The following is a 17,005-nucleotide window of genomic DNA, read 5'->3' as shown; positions in this document are numbered from 1 at the left end:
GCCGGGGACTAATTTTTGATTTTGTTTAGTCTTTTTACCAATTAGTCTAAGTTTTAATTTAGAGATTTTATTTTATTTTATTTTAATTACTAATTAATTTCTTCTTATTTTTAATTGTAGTCTATGCGACGATCACAAAGTGCAAACTCTTTGCTATTTGATCCAGAAATTTAGCGTACTGCACGAGCTTTAAGAAGAGCTAGAATAGAAGAAATTGCAAGAATGGCTGAAGAAGAAGCACAACAACCTCCCTTGGTGCGATTAGAAATCACTTCAGGCCGACGATCCAGACCCACTATTCTGGAATCGATCGAGGGACAATAAATTCCAACAACTTTGAGTTGAAGACGGCCTTAATCAACATGGTTCAGCAGAACCAATTCAATGGAGCTGTCACAGCTGATCCTCATTTACACTTACGCACTTTTCTTGAGATTACTGATACAGTAAAAATAAATGGTGTTTCTGATGATATAATACGCTTACGTTTGTTTCCTTTTTCTCTTAGGGACAAGGCACGAAGTTGGCTGCAGTCATTGCCTCTAGGAAGCATAACAACTTGGGAGGGCATGGCTGTGAAATTTTTGGAAAAGTTCTTTCCACCATCAAAGGCAACCCAGCTGAAGATTGAGATTAGTACCTTTCAACAGCATGATTCAGAACAGTTATATGAGGCATGGGAAAGGTACAAAGATTTATTAAGGCGTTGTCCTAATAATAATTTTGCAGATTGGGAAGAAATAGAGTTTTTCTACAATGGACTGAATACGCCTACAAGAATGTCTGTGGACTCTGCTGCTGGAGGTACCATATTTGCCAAGGATCCCATTCAGGCTTATGATATGCTGCAATAGATGACTATCAATAGTTATCAATGGCCGTCTGAACGTATGTGAGTCAACAAAGGAGTGTACAGTGTGGATCCTCTCACATCCATCACTGCACAGCTATCTGCATTGAGTACAAGTTGCTTCTCTGAACAAGGTAAATATCGCAGAACCTGCAGGTGTGTCGGTTGCAATAGAAGAATCTCATCCACCTGAAGAAGCTCAATACATCAATCCCAGAGGTTACGGGAATTATCGAGGTAACCCTCCACCTAATGCTTATAATCCTGGCTTACGTAACCATGAAAACTTTTCCTATGCCAACAACAAAAATGTGTTGAAACCCCCTCCGGGATTCAGTACAAATCAAGGTGAAGGGAAAGCATCTTTGGAGGATGTTGTGTCTACATTTGTGACTGAATCTAACAAGAGGATGTCGAGGACTGAAACTCGAATGGACAGCATGGAGACACACATGTGCAGTTTGGGAGCTATGATGAAATCCATGGAGACACAGATTGGACAGCTTGCACATGATTTGAAGGATCAAAACAGAGGACAGTTTCATAGCAATACTGAAGTGAATCCAAAAGAACAATGCAAAGCAGTTGAATTAAGAAGTGGGAAGAAGTTAGAAGCGAAAGAGCATAGCAAAGCCAAAGAAAGTGAAGAACCAGTGGCTGAAGAAATTGTGGTTGAAGAGCCCAAGAAGGAATCTGAATCTAAACCGATGTACAAGCCACAGCTTCCATACCCACAGCGGTTTAAGAATAAGGCACTTGATGAGCAGTTTTCCAAGTTTCTAGATATCTTCAAGAAGATACACATCAATATTCCATTTGCAGATGCCTTGGAACAAATGCCTAATTATGAAAAATTCATCAAAGATGTAATGTCTAATAAGAGGAGATTGCAAGACAACGAAGTGGTGAATTTGACAGAATAATGTAGCGCAATCCTACAGAAAAAGTTGCCACAAAAGCTGAAGGATCCAGGGAGTTTTACTATCCTTTGTTTTATTGGTGGTTCTAAGGTAAATAGAGCTTTATGTGATTTAGGAGCAAGTATAAATTTAATGCCTTTTTCTGTTTACAGGACTCTAGAGCTTGGAGAAGTCAGGGCGACCACCATCACATTACAGCTGGCTAATCGGAGTATCACATACCCACGGGGTATTGTGGAGGATGCTTTGGTAAAGGTCGATAAGTTCATATTTCCAGCAGATTTCGTGATTTTGGACATGGATGAAGATGAAGAAACTCCCTTGATTCTTGGGAGACCTTTTCTAGCTACTGCACGTGCATTGATCGATGTCCACAAGGGAGAACTCACACTTCGAGTTGGTGGAGAAGCGGTGATTTTTAATATTTATCACACCATGAGGGGCCCAGATGAGGTAAGTACATGTAAGAGCATTGAAATTATTGATTCTCATAACTCTTTTTCATGTGCAGGAAGTACTGATCCGCTCGAACGATGTTTGGTGGCAGACGAGGTGGTTGATAAGGAAGAGGATTGGGAGTTACATGAACAAAAATTATTCCTAGACAGCGCTCCAAAAGAAAAAATGGTGAGTTCTAAGGAATCTGAAACATTGGAAAATAGTGCACCAGAGGTATCTCCTGAAACTCATGATCTGAAAGCATTGCCTGCGCACCTATGTTATGAATTCCTTGGTGAAAATTCTACTTGTCTTGTTATTATATCTGCTCATTTGTCTTCTGTAGAGAAAGATAAGTTGCTGAGAGTTCTGAGAAATTTTAAAACTTCTTTAGGATGGTCAATCTCGGACATTAAGGGTATTAGTCCAACAATTTGCATGCATAAAATTTTGATGGAAGAGTCTTATACCCCTTATGTTGATCATCAGAGGCGGTTAAATCCCGCTATGAAAGAAGTAGTTAAGAAAGAAGTGTTAAAACTTTTGAATGTGGGAGTGATTTATGCTATTTCTGATAGTAGTTGGGTACCTCCTGTTCAAGTGGTGCCTAAGAAGGGTGGGATTACTGTGGTTAAAAACGAAAATAATGAGTTAATATCCGCACGTACAGTAACTGGCTGGCGAGTTTGTATAGATTGTAGGAAGTTGAACAAAGCTACTCGTAAGGATCATTTTCCACTTCCTTTCATTGATCAAATGCTTGGTAGACTTGCTGTTTATTGCTATTACTGCTTCTTAGATGGGTATTCAGGTTATAATCGCTATCGCGCCAGAGGATCAGGAGAAGACTACTTTTACGTGTCCCTATGGCACGTTTGCTTTCAGGAGGATGCCGTTTGGACTGTGTAATGCACCTGCAACTTTTCAGCGGTGTATGATGGCGATTTTTGCAGATATGGTGGAGGACGTGATGGAAGTTTTAATGGATGACTTTTCTGTATTTGGTACCTCTTTTGATCATTGCTTGCATAATCTGTCTCTTGTTTTGCAGAGGTGCCAGGAAAAGAATCTAGTGCTAAATTGGGAAAAATGTCACTTTATGGTTCAAGAGGGCATTGTCCTTGGACATAAAGTGTCATCCAATGGATTAGAGGTGGATCGCGCCAAAGTGGTCGCAATTGAGAAGCTTCCACCTCCAAAGAATATCAAGGGCATCAGAAGCTTTTTAGGCCATGCAGGGTTTTATCGGCGTTTCATCAAGGATTTTTCTAAAATCACAAAACCCTTGTGTAATTTACTTGAAAAAGATTCTACATTCATTTTTGATGATGATTGTTTGCAGGCCTTTGAAAAGATAAAGACGACGTTGACCACAGCACCCATCATGATTGTGCCGGATTGGAAGGAGCCCTTTGGGCTTATGTGTGATGCTAGTGACTACGCAGTAGGCGCTGTATTAGACCAGAGGAGAGATAAGATGTTCAGAGCCATATATTATGCCAGTCGCACCATGGATGCCGCCCATCAAAACTACACTACTACAGAAAAAGAGATGCTTGCAGTAGTTTTTGCTTTTGATAACTTCCGTCCATATTTAATTGGTACTAAAGTAGTTGTTTATACTGACCATGCAGCGATTCGCTACTTGTTTGCCAAAAAGGATGCTAAGCCACGCTTGATAATGTGGATTCTACTTCTACAAGAGTTTGATTTTGAGATCAAGGACAAGAAGGGGAGTGAAAATCAAGTTGCAGATCACTTGTAGAGATTGGAACTAGAAGACGTTAAAGAGGAAGAGAACATAAAGGAACTGTTTTCAGATGAACAGATCTTTGAGGTAAGTTCCTATATCCCATAGTTTGCTGATATTGCGAATTTTTTGTCTTGTGGTGCTATGCCTCCAGAGTTGAACCGACATCAGAAAAAGAAATTTTTTCATGACGTTAAGTTCTACTTGTGGGATGATCCCTATGTTTTCAAACGTTGTGCTGATCAAGTGATTAGACGATGTGTGGCGGGGCAAGAGGCAACTGAAATTTTGGATCAATGCCATTCCTCTCTCTATGGAGGACATTTTGGAGCCACCCGAACTGCCGCTAATTTATTACAATCTGGTTTTTATTGGCCTACGTTATTTAAAGATAGTTATACCTTAGTGAAATCATGTGATAAGTGCCAGAGAACGGGAAATATTTCTAGAAGGCATGAATTACCCCTCACAAACATTTTAGAAGTGGAATTATTTGATGTGCGGGGTATTGATTTTATGGGTCCTTTTCCCCTTTTTTTTGGATACACTTATATCCTATTGGCAGTGGATTATGTGTCGAAATGGGTGGAATCAATTGCCACCTCTACTAATGATGTTCGTGTTGTAGTCAAATTTATGCAGAAGAGCATTTTTACACGGTTTGGAACACCACGAGCAATAATCAGTGACGAAGGTACGCACTTTTGTAATAAATTTTTTAATACCTTGCTCACTAAGTATGGTGTCAGGCATAAGGTGGCGTGTGCATATCATCCGCAAACCAATGGTCAAGCGGAAATTTCTAACCGAGAAATCAAGCAAGTATTGGAGAAGACGGTGAAGACGAATAGAAAAGATTGGGCAATCAAGCTGGATGACGCATTATGGGCATACCGCACTGCATTTAAAACACCGATTGAGATGTCACCATATAGGTTGGTGTTTGGTAAGGCATGTCATTTGCCTTTGGAGTTAGAGCATAAAGCATTTTGGGCGGTCAAGAAGCTGAATATGGATATCGAAGCATCGGGGGAGTTACGTAAATTACAGTTGACAGAATTGGACGAGTTTAGAAATGACGCTTATGAGAATGCCAAAATCTACAAGGAGCAAACGAAGAAGTGGCATAACAAAAACATTGTACCTCGCAAATTCGAACCAGGTCAGAAAGTATTGTTATTTAACTCCCATCTAAAATTGTTTCCAGGAAAATTGAAGTCCAGATGGTTTGGACCATTTATGGTGGAGAAGGTATATCCGCACGGTGCGATTGAGTTGCGATGTACAGATGGAAGAATATTCAAAGTGAACGGGAAAAGGGTGAAACATTATTATGTTGCTGATGTACGAAGTACTGAGAGTACTCTCCTCACAGACCCGGCTTAAAACTGGTGAAAGTCCAGCTGAGGACTATAAAACAAGCGCTAAATGGGAGGCAACCCATTTGTTCTTTTTGTTTTAATTTTTTGTCTTTTCGGTTTTTGCATTGAATTTTGTCATTTTCTCGGTTTTTATTTATTTTTCTTCCTTTTAATTTTTCTCAGGAACCATTTTAAGAAGGTTATGCGCGCCCGCGCCTGGTTTGGCGCGCCCGCGCGTGAACAATTCAATATGCGGAGTCTTTTTCCAGATGGTTATGCCCGCCCGCCTCACTTTTGGCGCGCCCGCTCCTGACAATTATGAAAACAAGTGAAATTTTACAGAGTGCTATGCGCGGGTGCCTGTCATTGTGGAGCACCCGCGCGTCGATTTACGAAGAAAAAATAACAAGGAGCAGTGGGCTATGCGTGCCCGCCTTGTCTTACGCGCGCCCGCCTCGTCTACAAATATAACCCGATTCCTTTCCTTCTAATCTCATTCTCTCTTCTAATTTTACCCTCTATTTCCTTTTGTTCTCTCCATTGTTTCTCTCCATAGTGCCGATTACACTAGATCTATTCATCTATTTTTTTTATTTTCCTTTTTCTCTCTACACTATTGTTCTTTCTTCCATCCTTTCTCCTTTCTTTCTAAATTCTTCATCCTATCTAATTGTTCTTCGTTCGAGGGCGTAACACAGAGCTCAGTCAAAATTTCTATTTTCTGGGTTGTGCGGAGTTTCATCTGGCGAAGGTGGTAAGTTTTTCTGATCACGAGTGTGCACGGTTCTGTTTATGGGGTTATTGAAATAGTGGAGATTGTAGCGTTGATTTGTCTACGAGTTGGGGTATTTTGCATTAGTTTTGTTGATGCTCGTTTCACGTTGACGAGAAAGTTGAATTGATAGTTTGGGGGTGTCAAGATTGTTGATTTGTTCTTGTTTAAATGCAAGTTAGTATTGTGTCTTCCAAGTGTTTGATTTATGGCTCCAAAGAAGAAAACAAAGTTGGGCGAATCCTCTTCTTTGGCTCCGAATTTTGATGATCATCGTTTTTGGAATAAACAGCTGAGGAGAACTATCAAGCGTTGTTATCCAAAATATTTTGCCTGAAAGAGGATTTGATACCACAATTGGTTTTGAGCCGAATGGCATCATACAGTGTAATGTTGGGGTTGAGGTGCTACAGCGTCAGTGGCTTAAATTTGTTGAGCAACCTCAAGAAGCTGTTATTTCATTGGTGCGAGAGTTCTATGCCAATCTGCAGGTGAAACACGTTGACTTCAAAGTATTAGTGCGAGGACTCATGGTTCCGTTTGATTCGGTTGCAATTAACACTCTATTTCATATCCCGCCAATAAACAATGATGAGTATGTGGCATATCGATCTAGGGATATTGATTATGATGCTATTATCCAGTCTATCTGTGTCGAGGGCGCTGTATGGAGGTTGGGAAGTGATTTGAAACCATCCAAGTTGAGGAAGATTAATTTGAAAAGGGATGTCAAGAGGTGGTATGCTCTGGTTTGCGCTAAACTAAAACCAACTGACCATGATCATGAGGTCACAAGGGAGAGGGCAATTCTAGTATATTGCATTGTAGAGGGCATGTCTATGGATTTAGGCCGAATTTGTCAAGAGACCATTCAGAACGTCTTCACTGATCGTTCGAGAGGGGTCCTAGCTTTGCCATCTATTATTACGGATTTATGCAAAGCAGTGGGTGTAGATTGGAGCCCTACTGAAGAGTTATTGAAGCCCACGGCCCTGATACCCGGTGGGGGTTCTTCCACGCGCCATCCATCAGCTAGCAAACAGAGAGAACGTGCTGCCCGATGAGCGTTCAATGCTACCGCAGCGGCTAGTAGAGCTTCTGCCTCACAGACTCATGCATCACCATCTTTGGAAGCGCGTGTGACATCTCTTGATGAGGATCTGCGCCAACATCGTCAAGAATTCCATCACTTTCAGCAAAGACATGACGTTTTCATAGATTACATGATGGGATTCACTGGTGCATTGAGCCACCAATTTCCTCAAGCGGCGAGCTCGGCTCATCCTTTTCCCCCTTATCCTTAGTGGCCACCTGCCTTTGGTACTTCAAACCCGACACCTGCTATTGATAGTGACGATATGAGTGATGATAGCGACGACCACTGACGGTCGTTGTTTGAGGTACATGTCCTATTTCTTTCTTGTTTAAATCATTGAGGACACTGATTGTACCAAGTTTGGGGGGATTTTGCTTTGTGATTCAAAATTGCTGAAATTGTTCCTGAGTTCTTTTTATTCCTGTTTGTGTTTTGTTTTTGTTTATTGTGTTTAGTCTCCTGTGTTGTGTGGTGTTGGGATGAGTTTGTGAGGTTTTGAAAGGGTGAATTGTTGAGTGAATGTGAGTAAATTCAAGAAACCATGAAAGAAATGAAAAGACATTGGCCAATGATGCAAAAGATTGTTTTTAGCTAAACTCCATGATTGAACTAAAAGAAGTTTTATGAGTGAACTAATGAGATGAATGAATCCCTACATATTCTGTGATTGTGCTTAAATCTAAGTTGAAACATACAAACATAGAAATGAATGAGGCAATTTTTCGGTTCTTTGGGCCTGATCTTTATTGACATTATTTTATCCTTAGTTTCCCTTCGAGCCTTCACAAGATATACACGAGTACTTTAGGTACATGATCTGAGTCATGTTTGAAATCATCATTTCCTGTTGATGATTGATTCTTTTCTGCACTGGTTAAAATTTGTATGATTTACTTGTGAATTGAGATTGTCTAGGACTAGTTCGAACACCCTTTGAGGCGCAATACGGGCAATACTGAGATTAGAGATGATTTAGGCATTTTTTCTGAATTTGTTTGAGCCTTTCAAGCTACCTTGTAATGCATGTTATCCCTAGTACCTTATTTGAGCTTTATTGAAAATCGAATGGCATGCGTGTAAACGTGTGATAAACCCCCATTCGTCATTATTTCAAGGTCCTACATTAACCACCTGAATAGCCTAAACACTATTTCCTACCATTAAGGGAGTAATTTGAATGCTAAAATGTTATATGGTCCTAGTTGATATTTTTGAAAAAATGGAATGGTGTGATGGTGAATTGAAAAGAAAAAATGAAAAGAGGTAGTACAAAAAGAAAAAATAAAATTTGTCATTGAAAAATTTGTGAAAAAAAAAGATGAAAGTTGAAAGAATGAAGTGAAGAAATAAGTATGAAAGCGTGGATGAAAAAGGAGTTGAAATTAGAGTTTGAGCATAATTATGAATTACTCCTTATTTTAAATTATTATCCTTCATTTGTAGCCATGAGCCAGGCCTTACATTATAAGCTAATTAAGTCATATTGACCGAGTCTCAGTTGCCCAATATACTAGTGGAGAAGGGTTGCGAGAATCTAGCCTATGGATGATTGATTGCCACTCTTAATGAATATGAAATTTTTACCGAAACACGCACACACGTTTCTTTTGTGAAATAACCTGATTTTTTTGTGTTTTTCAAAGGTATCTAACCTGTTGTTTGATCCATTTACCTTTGAAAGTCCTCATGATCTATGAATGTGTGAATTGATTTGGATTAGAGTATTTTGAACGTGAGTTGCGGGATTTGTAAGTTTTGGAGGTTCACTAGCATGTGTTTGTTGAAAATTAAAAAGTGATAGTTTGATATGATTGGATAAATTTTTTTGAATATTTTGCTAAGGCCATTGTTTCATAGTAATTCTTGGTTGGTCTTGATTTGTTGAGTGGAATAGTTACTGTTTTGTGCTTGAGTCTTGATTGCTTTTGCTCGGGACTAGCAAATATTTAAGTCTGGGGGAATTTGATAAGTGCATTTTGTGCACTTAAATTGTGTTGATATTATTGGATAATTGCTGGGTTTCGAGCGGAATTATGTGGAAGAAGTTGTTGTTTTTGTTAGATGACAGGAAACAATGAATTAATGATGAATGGAACCAAAAGAGTCAAGAACAGAGCGAAGCAAGCGAAGATGGTTCATATTTTGAGGAGTAGATGAAGACAGGGCAGAAGGTCATGCGCGCCCGTGCCTGGTGTGGCGCGCCCGCGCGTTAATTGAACAGGGTTGTGGAATTTTTACAGAGTGTCACGCGTGCCCGCGCATGAAGTCGATGAGTGAAGTTATTGAGACAGTGTTCCATGCGCGCCTGTGCCTGGTGAGAAGCGCCCGCGCGTCGTTGTCTGTGTGACGAATGCTGTGTTTAATTTTGGAAATTTTTGGGATACTTTTGGAATGTGTTTGGACGAATATTAGGGGCGTATTTAAGGGTTTTTCAGACCTAATGGAAGGGGGAGCTGCCAAAAACACAGAAAAAATCTTGAGAGAAAATTCGTGGAAGTTTCGATCGAGATTTGAAGTTGTTTGAAACAAAGACGAAGATTTTTCGACCGAACACGGAAGAAAGACGACGGCTTTGTATCTTTATTTTATTTATTTCTTTTGAGTTGAATTATGTTTGAATTTATGAACATGATTTATGTTGCTATGAATTTTATTATGAACTAAACTCTTTAAGTCTAGAGGTCGATGTAGCCTGGTCAAAACATATTTATGAATTGTTGATTTTAATGAATTGAGTTCTTCTAAGTTAATTGTGATTCTAGTTTTGAAAGTCTTTTCAATTTACTGGCCATAAATTGATTTGTTATATTTATTCAAAATCCGACACTCGGGAGAGGGGATTTAGAATAGGATCAATAGAATTTGCACTGTTAATTGTTTATATGACTCGGGAGAGCTTATAGCTTTAATAGAGCCTAAAAAAAACATTGTTTTACACATATCATTACAAGTAGATTTTTAATAGGGATATTGGAATCGATCTGTAATTGATACATGCTATTTGATACTCGGGAGAGGGAAATAGTATAATTTATGTGTTCTTGGTTATTAATTGAAAGGAATTCATGAAAATAGATTGATTAGGATTGAATATTGTTGAGACCAGGTGAAATCAAACCTCTAGACTATTTTTCTCTGATTGTTAATCTCTTAAGGATTGTGTTTGTGCGCGCTTTTCAATCTTCTTTATTTATTTAATTTGTCATAAATCTTCTAAAGTTCGATTTTATAGATAAAATTAAGACTATTTTAATTACTAGTATTGAATATTTTCAAATTACTCCCTATGGGATCGACACTCTCTCTTTCACTTTACTAAAACTTGACACTCGTACGCTTGAGAGTATTTTTCACAACAGGTTTCCTATCGAAAGGATAAAGGTGCCGAGTTTGCAAATTTGAGGCAAGGTAGCATGAGTATTGAGGATTATGTTACAAAGTTTGATAGTTTGTTGAGGTTCGCTCCGCATATTGCCGACAACAAGGAGGCAAAAGCAGACCAGTTCATTAATGGTTTGCACCCTGATATCTTTATTCTGGTAATTATTGGGAGGCTAGATAATTTTTCTGATGCAATGGATCAGGCTAAGGGAGCGGAAGCAGGACTGATGAGAAAGAGGGAGAATCAGTACCAGCCTCAACAGCAGCAGCAGAGGCAGTATCAAAATCAACCACAGATGAATGAGGGTGGTAGAAGTGGTGGTAGCAAGAAGAACTATTTCCGTCCCAACGGGAAGCATTTCAAGAAGTCGGGAAGCACTTCTTCGAGCTCGAGTGGCTTGAGACAATTCAGTTCTGGACAGGGTTCAGGATCATCTGGAGCTTTGTGTAGCAAGTGTGGAGGACGGCACTCCAGTGAGCAATTAAGAGGAATTTTTGGGAACTGCTACATTTGTCAACAGACAGGACATTATGCCAGACAGTGCCCTCAGAAAGGTTCTGACCAGACTCAGAGTGGGAATGCCTCTCGACAGTCATCTCAGCCTGGGAGACAGGCTACTGCAGTTCACTCCTTCCAACCAAAATAGCAGAACCGTCAGGGAGGTAATCAAAGTTCGAAAAAACCTTCCTGACCGCAGGCTAGAGTGTTTGCTCTGAACGAAGATGAGGCTCAAGCTGCACCGAATGATGTGATTACAGGTAACTGTAAGATTTTTGGTTATCCTGTGTTTATTCAGATAGATACAGGTGCATCTCATTCTTTCTTATCTGAGAACTTTATTATGATGCATGCCTTGCATGTGGAGCCTATGTCTGCTTTTGTATCTGTTACTTCACCTTTGGGTGAAGGTTTTGTGTCGAAGAATTTGGTTAGGAACTGCGAGTTGAGTTTTGATGGGAATTTGATTGAGTGTGAGTGTATTGTACTTAGTCTGTCTAATTTTGATTGCATAGTTGGAATAGATGTGTTCACTAAATACAGGGCTACCGTGGACTGTTTTCATAAAGTAGTTCGGTTCAGACCCGTTATGACAGATGAATGGAGATTCTTCAGTAAGGGTTCTCGTTCTAAAATTCCTTTGATATTTGTCTTATCTTTGACTAGATTATTACAGAGAGGAGCCGAAGGATTTCTTGTTTATGCGATCGATATTCTGAAGTCTAGCCCTGAGCTGAACGATGTACCAGTGGATAGGGAATTCCCTGATGTATTTGCATATGAAATTCCGGGGTTGCCACCGATTAGGGAGATTGAATTCGGCATTGATTTGACGACAGGTACTCAGCCAATTTCGAAAGCTCCGTACCGAATGGCTCCGATCGAATTGAAAGAACTGAAGGAGCAATTGGAAGATTTGATTGCCAAGGGATACATTAGACCGAGTGTGTCGCCTTGGGGTGCTCCTGTTCTATTTGTGAGGAAGAAGGATGGCTCTATGAGACTTTGCATCGACTACCGCCAACTGAATCAAGCGACGGTGAAGAACAGGTATCCTTTACCGCGTATCGATGACCTTTTTGACCAGTTGCAGGGTTCTTGTATCTATTCAAAGATAGATTTGAGGTATGGGTGCCATCAACTGAGAGTTCATGAATAGGATGTTCCTAAGACTGCGTTTCGAACGAGGTATGGCCACTTTGAATTTCTTGTCATGCCGTTCGATTTGACTAATGCCCCAGCAGTCTTTATAGGATTGATGAACCGAATCTTTCAGTGTTTTCTTGATGAGTTTGTGATTATTTTCATTGATGATATCTTAATCTATTCTAAGAGTCGTGCCGAGCATGCAGAGCATCTGAGAACAGTTTTGCAGATTTTGAGGACAGAACAGTTATTCGCCAAGATTTCGAAGTGTGAGTTTTGGCTTGACAGAGTTGTCTTTCTGGGGCACATTATTTCAGGAGAGGGGATTGTTGTTGATCCCAGCAAGATAGAATCAGTAATGAACTGGCGAAGGCCGACTTCGGTGCCTATGATCCGCAGCTTTATGGGTTTAGCAGGGTACTATCGCAGATTTATTCAGGATTTTTCTTCTATTGCGAAGCCTATTACCCAGCTGACTCAGAAGAATGCTCCTTTTCTCTAGACAGATGATTGTGAAGCCAGTTTTGTTGAGTTAAAGAAGAGATTAACCAGTGCTCCGATTCTTTCTATTCCATCTGGTTCTGGAGGTTTCACAGTTTATTGCGATGCTTCTCATCTAGGTCTCGAATGTGTTCTTATGCAGAAGAAGCACGTGATAGCATATGTGTCGAGGCAGTTGAAACCGCACGAGACTCGCTATCCAGTTCACGATCTTGAACTCGCTGCTATTGTTTTTGCCTTGAAGATCTGGCGTCACTATTTGTACGGTGAGTCTTTTGAGATCTTTTCTGATCATAAGAGTCTTAAGTACTTATTTTCACAGTCTGAGTTGAATATGAGACAGAGGAGATGGCTAGATTTATTGAAGGACTTCGACTGCAAGATTAAGTATTACCCAGGTAAGTCGAATGCAGCTGTCGATGCTTTGAGTAACAAGCTTTGCTCTTTATCTCTTTCGACGATCGGTGTTTCTCGGTTGATCGACGAATGTTGCACTTCTGGGTTGGAGTTTGAGTCAGATAGAAATCCGATCAGAGTTTGTGCAATTTAGGCCGAGGCAGAGTTGTTTGTATCGATCAGAGAAGCACAGAAATCAGATGAGAGTATTCAGAATTTGATAGAGAAGGTGAGATCAGGACACCAGTCTGAGTTTTAGGTCAGAGATGATGTTTTATTTGTGAATAGTCGTATTGTTGTGCCTGAGATTGATGAGTTAGGACAGTGTATTCTGAGAGAGGCGCATTGTAGTCGTTTCAGTGTTCATCCCGGAGGCCGAAAGATGTATAACGACTTGAAGAGTCAGTTCTGGTGGAAGAAGTTGAAGAAGGATGTGGTGAGGTTTGTATCCCATTGTTTGAACTGTCAGCAGGTTAAAGCCGAGAGAAAGAGACCAGGTGGGCTTCTACACAGTCTGTCTATTCCAGAATGGATGTGGGATCACATTTCGATGGATTTCATCACGAAACTACCCCGATCGGTTCGAGGATGCGATGCTATTTGGGTAGTGATTGATAGGTTGACGAAGTCTTCTTGCTTCATTCCTTATCGGATGACGTACCGCCATGATCAGATGGCCGATTTGTACATCAGAGAAATTGTCAGATTGCACGGGGTACTGAGATCGATTGTTTCTGACCGAGATCCTCGGTTTACTTCTCATTTTTGGCACAGCCTGCAAGAGGATCTTGGTACTAAGTTTCATCTGAGTACAGCTTATCATCCTCAGACCGACGGTCAGTCTGAGCGGACGATTCAGACTCTGGAGGATATGTTACAAGTAGTGGTGCTTGACTTTGGCACTACTTGGCAAGATTCTTTGCCTCTCGTTGAGTTTTCGTACAACAACAGCTTCCAGACGAGTATAGGAATGACACCCTTTGAAGCGTTGTACGGAAAGAAGTGCAGATCTCCTCTGTACTGGGATGAGATGTCTGAGTCCCCAGACTTGGGACCAGATATGATTCGTGATATGGCTGAGCAGGTGAAGATTATTCGGTTGAGAATGAAGACTGCTCAGGATCGACAAGCGAAGTATGCAAATATCCGTCGCAGACCTTTATCTTTTGATCTGGGAGACCGAGTATTCTTGAAGATTTCTCCGTTTAGAGGTACTGTTAGATTTGGGAAAAGAGGAAAGTTGTCACCAAGATTCATCGGTCCGTATGGGATTTTACAGAAGATAGGCGATCTAGCCTACCGATTAGCACTTCCTCCTTCTTTATCTGGTATTCACGACGTCTTCCATGTCTCTATGATATGGAAGTATCATCCAGATCCTTCTCATGTTCTTCAACCTGATGAAGCCGAACTTGATGAAACTCTGAGTTATTTCGAGAGGCCGATTCAGATCCTTGACAGAAAGGAGAAACAGCTCAGAACCAAAATGATTCCTTTGGTGAAAGTTCAGTGGAGTCGTCACGAAGTCGAAGAAGCGACTTGGGAGACAGAATCTGATATGAGGCAGAGATTTCCGGATTTGTTTATCTGATGTGAGTTCTTAATTCTATTCTTGAATTCTTAATTTTCTTCTCATGAGTTAATATTGATGATTTCGAGGACGAAATCTTTTCTTAAAGGGGGAGAATTGTAACGCCCCGTCTTTATCTTAATTGATGTTATTTGAGATAATCAGTGATTACAGAATTCGAGATCGGACTTTTTATTAATCAGGGACCTTTTTGCAATTTTTCGGAAGAACGCAAAAAGTGGATTTGTTATATATTAGAATTGTTGACTAAGTCATTCTTCCTTACCTTCATCACCTCCAAGTCGCCCCTTCACAATTTTAGGCGATCAAAAAGCTTCCGAGCTTTTGTGATTTCGATTCTAGCTCAATCCGTCCGATAGAATTGAATTCTGACTTGATATCTACGATCACAGCGACGAGTGCTCCGTTTGAAAGTAAGTATATCTTAATTCTGCGAAGTTAAAATTTTTTATGTTGTTAGAATTTGTTTATAATCGGAGAGGATGATTATGAGTTAGCAGTGATCGTACATCTAAGACGGTTCTAAGGTCTAACGACGATCGGAATTGTTATGATTTTTCTAGTTATTTTCGAAAACCTTGATTTTGTGATGTGTTGGGATTGTGTTGAAATTGAGGTTTGAGGATTGGAATGAGTTTATTGAGTTGTTGTTTTGCTGTCTACATTTTTGGTTTGATCAGTTATAGCCGTTATGCCGTTAGTTTGAGATTTAGATATCGGTTTGATGTTTTGAGTTATACCGAGTTTGATATGAGTTTTGATATCAATTTTGATCACTATGACTTCTTCTGATAGATTGATTTGAAGTCCTGGAAGTTGAGAGCCTTACAGCTTTGATTAGTTGGAAGAGTTGAGCCGGTATAGTGTCGATATTATTCTTTGTTTCTCGTTGGATTTGGATAGATTTTGATTGAAGGAACTTTGATTGATAATTGTTGTTTTACAGATCGACGACTGTGAACAACACGAAGAAAGGTATAAGATGACTTTGGATTGGAATAGGACGATTAACTCGAATTTGGATTGATTCGAGTGTCCTAGAAGAAATCACATATTGCATGTTTATGTGCTTATGTGCTTATATGAATATATGTCTGAATTTTTATTTGAATGCATTAGATTCATGTGCATTCATATTGAGCCGAATTGATTATTCATTTTGAATTAGACAATCTAGAGATTGTAGTCGAGTGACTTGGTAGGCGATTTACTACTTCGTTGTTTAACTCACTATAATGCTCTGGAGTCTAGAAGATTAAAATATGCCTCGTCCACCTCGAGAGGGAAGTTGGTGTGATTGTAGGATGTTTTAACCTCGGGATCCCAAACCGAAGAAAGAAAGAAAGAATAGAAGAATTCCATTCGATTATCTGAGTCTGATAATCCAGAAGTTTTAAAGACATGCATATCATTTTAATTCAGTACTTGATTGGATTAATTGATTATATGAAGAATGAGTTCATATATGACTTGATATGTTTATTTGATAACATGTTAGTCTCTTTTACTGGGAATGTCAATTCTCACCGGATTATCCGGCTGTTGTCTTTGTTTGTATGTGTACTCGGTAACAGGTGGGGCAGGTACCAGTCAGAGACCAAGTGGATAGAGGATCGAGATATTAGAAGTGAGGATTGGTTTTTAGAAGTCGAATGTACTCAAACTTTTGATGTTTTGTAATGCATGCGAATCTAGTTATGTTTTGAAGTAATTACTAGACTCAAACCTTGGTTGTATCTTGTTGTATCGAGTAGTCGAGATTATGTTTGAATTTGGATTGATGCATGTTGTTTGATTATTGTTGGATTGAGTTTGTATGGAAAGGCATCCCATGTTATGAAATTTTCTGGGCAAGGGGGTGCGCTCGATCCTAGGTTATTGCAGGATCGAGCATGGCCCCTGTGATTTCCGAGGCAGAGAGTTTCACAAAATGGTGCGCTCGATCCTGGCTCTTTGCCGGATCGAGCGCGGCACACTGCTATTTCTCGGCAGAGAGTTTTAAAATTTAGTGCGCTCGATCCTGGACTTTTATAGGATCGAGCGCAGCACTGTTCACCAGAAAATAATTTTTTTTTTATTTGTTGCCTTATCTTATAGATGGTGCATGATAATTGTTTATATTATCTTAAGAATAGAAGATTAGAACCGAGGCCTCACACATCATCCAATATGCTCTAAATGATTTAACTAAGCTATTACATACTTCCTAAGATTTTTATGGAACTCGGACCATACCTTCGTCCGTTGTTAGCCCACTAATGGAGATAGCCCCAAAACTTAGGCACAGCTCTGCTGCTATCCCCG

The 17,005-nt window shown here is 39.9% G+C and overlaps 1 non-coding gene across 1 annotated transcript; it reads right to left on the bottom strand.

Annotated features, from left to right (window-relative positions):
* Positions 1–618: 618 nt before the first annotated feature.
* LOC140876530 (small nucleolar RNA R71) lies at positions 619–724 on the bottom strand. Its single transcript, XR_012148835.1, has one exon. It is a non-coding gene; the product is annotated as a small nucleolar RNA R71 (small nucleolar RNA).
* Positions 725–17,005: the final 16,281 nt, after the last annotated feature.

The sequence above is a fragment of the Henckelia pumila genome, chromosome 1 (assembly GCF_033568475.1).
Source record: "Henckelia pumila isolate YLH828 chromosome 1, ASM3356847v2, whole genome shotgun sequence".
In the NCBI taxonomy this organism is placed as follows: domain Eukaryota; kingdom Viridiplantae; phylum Streptophyta; class Magnoliopsida; order Lamiales; family Gesneriaceae; genus Henckelia; species Henckelia pumila.
Note: the sequence above shows the minus strand (reverse complement) of the source record. Positions and strands in the feature narration are given on the sequence as shown.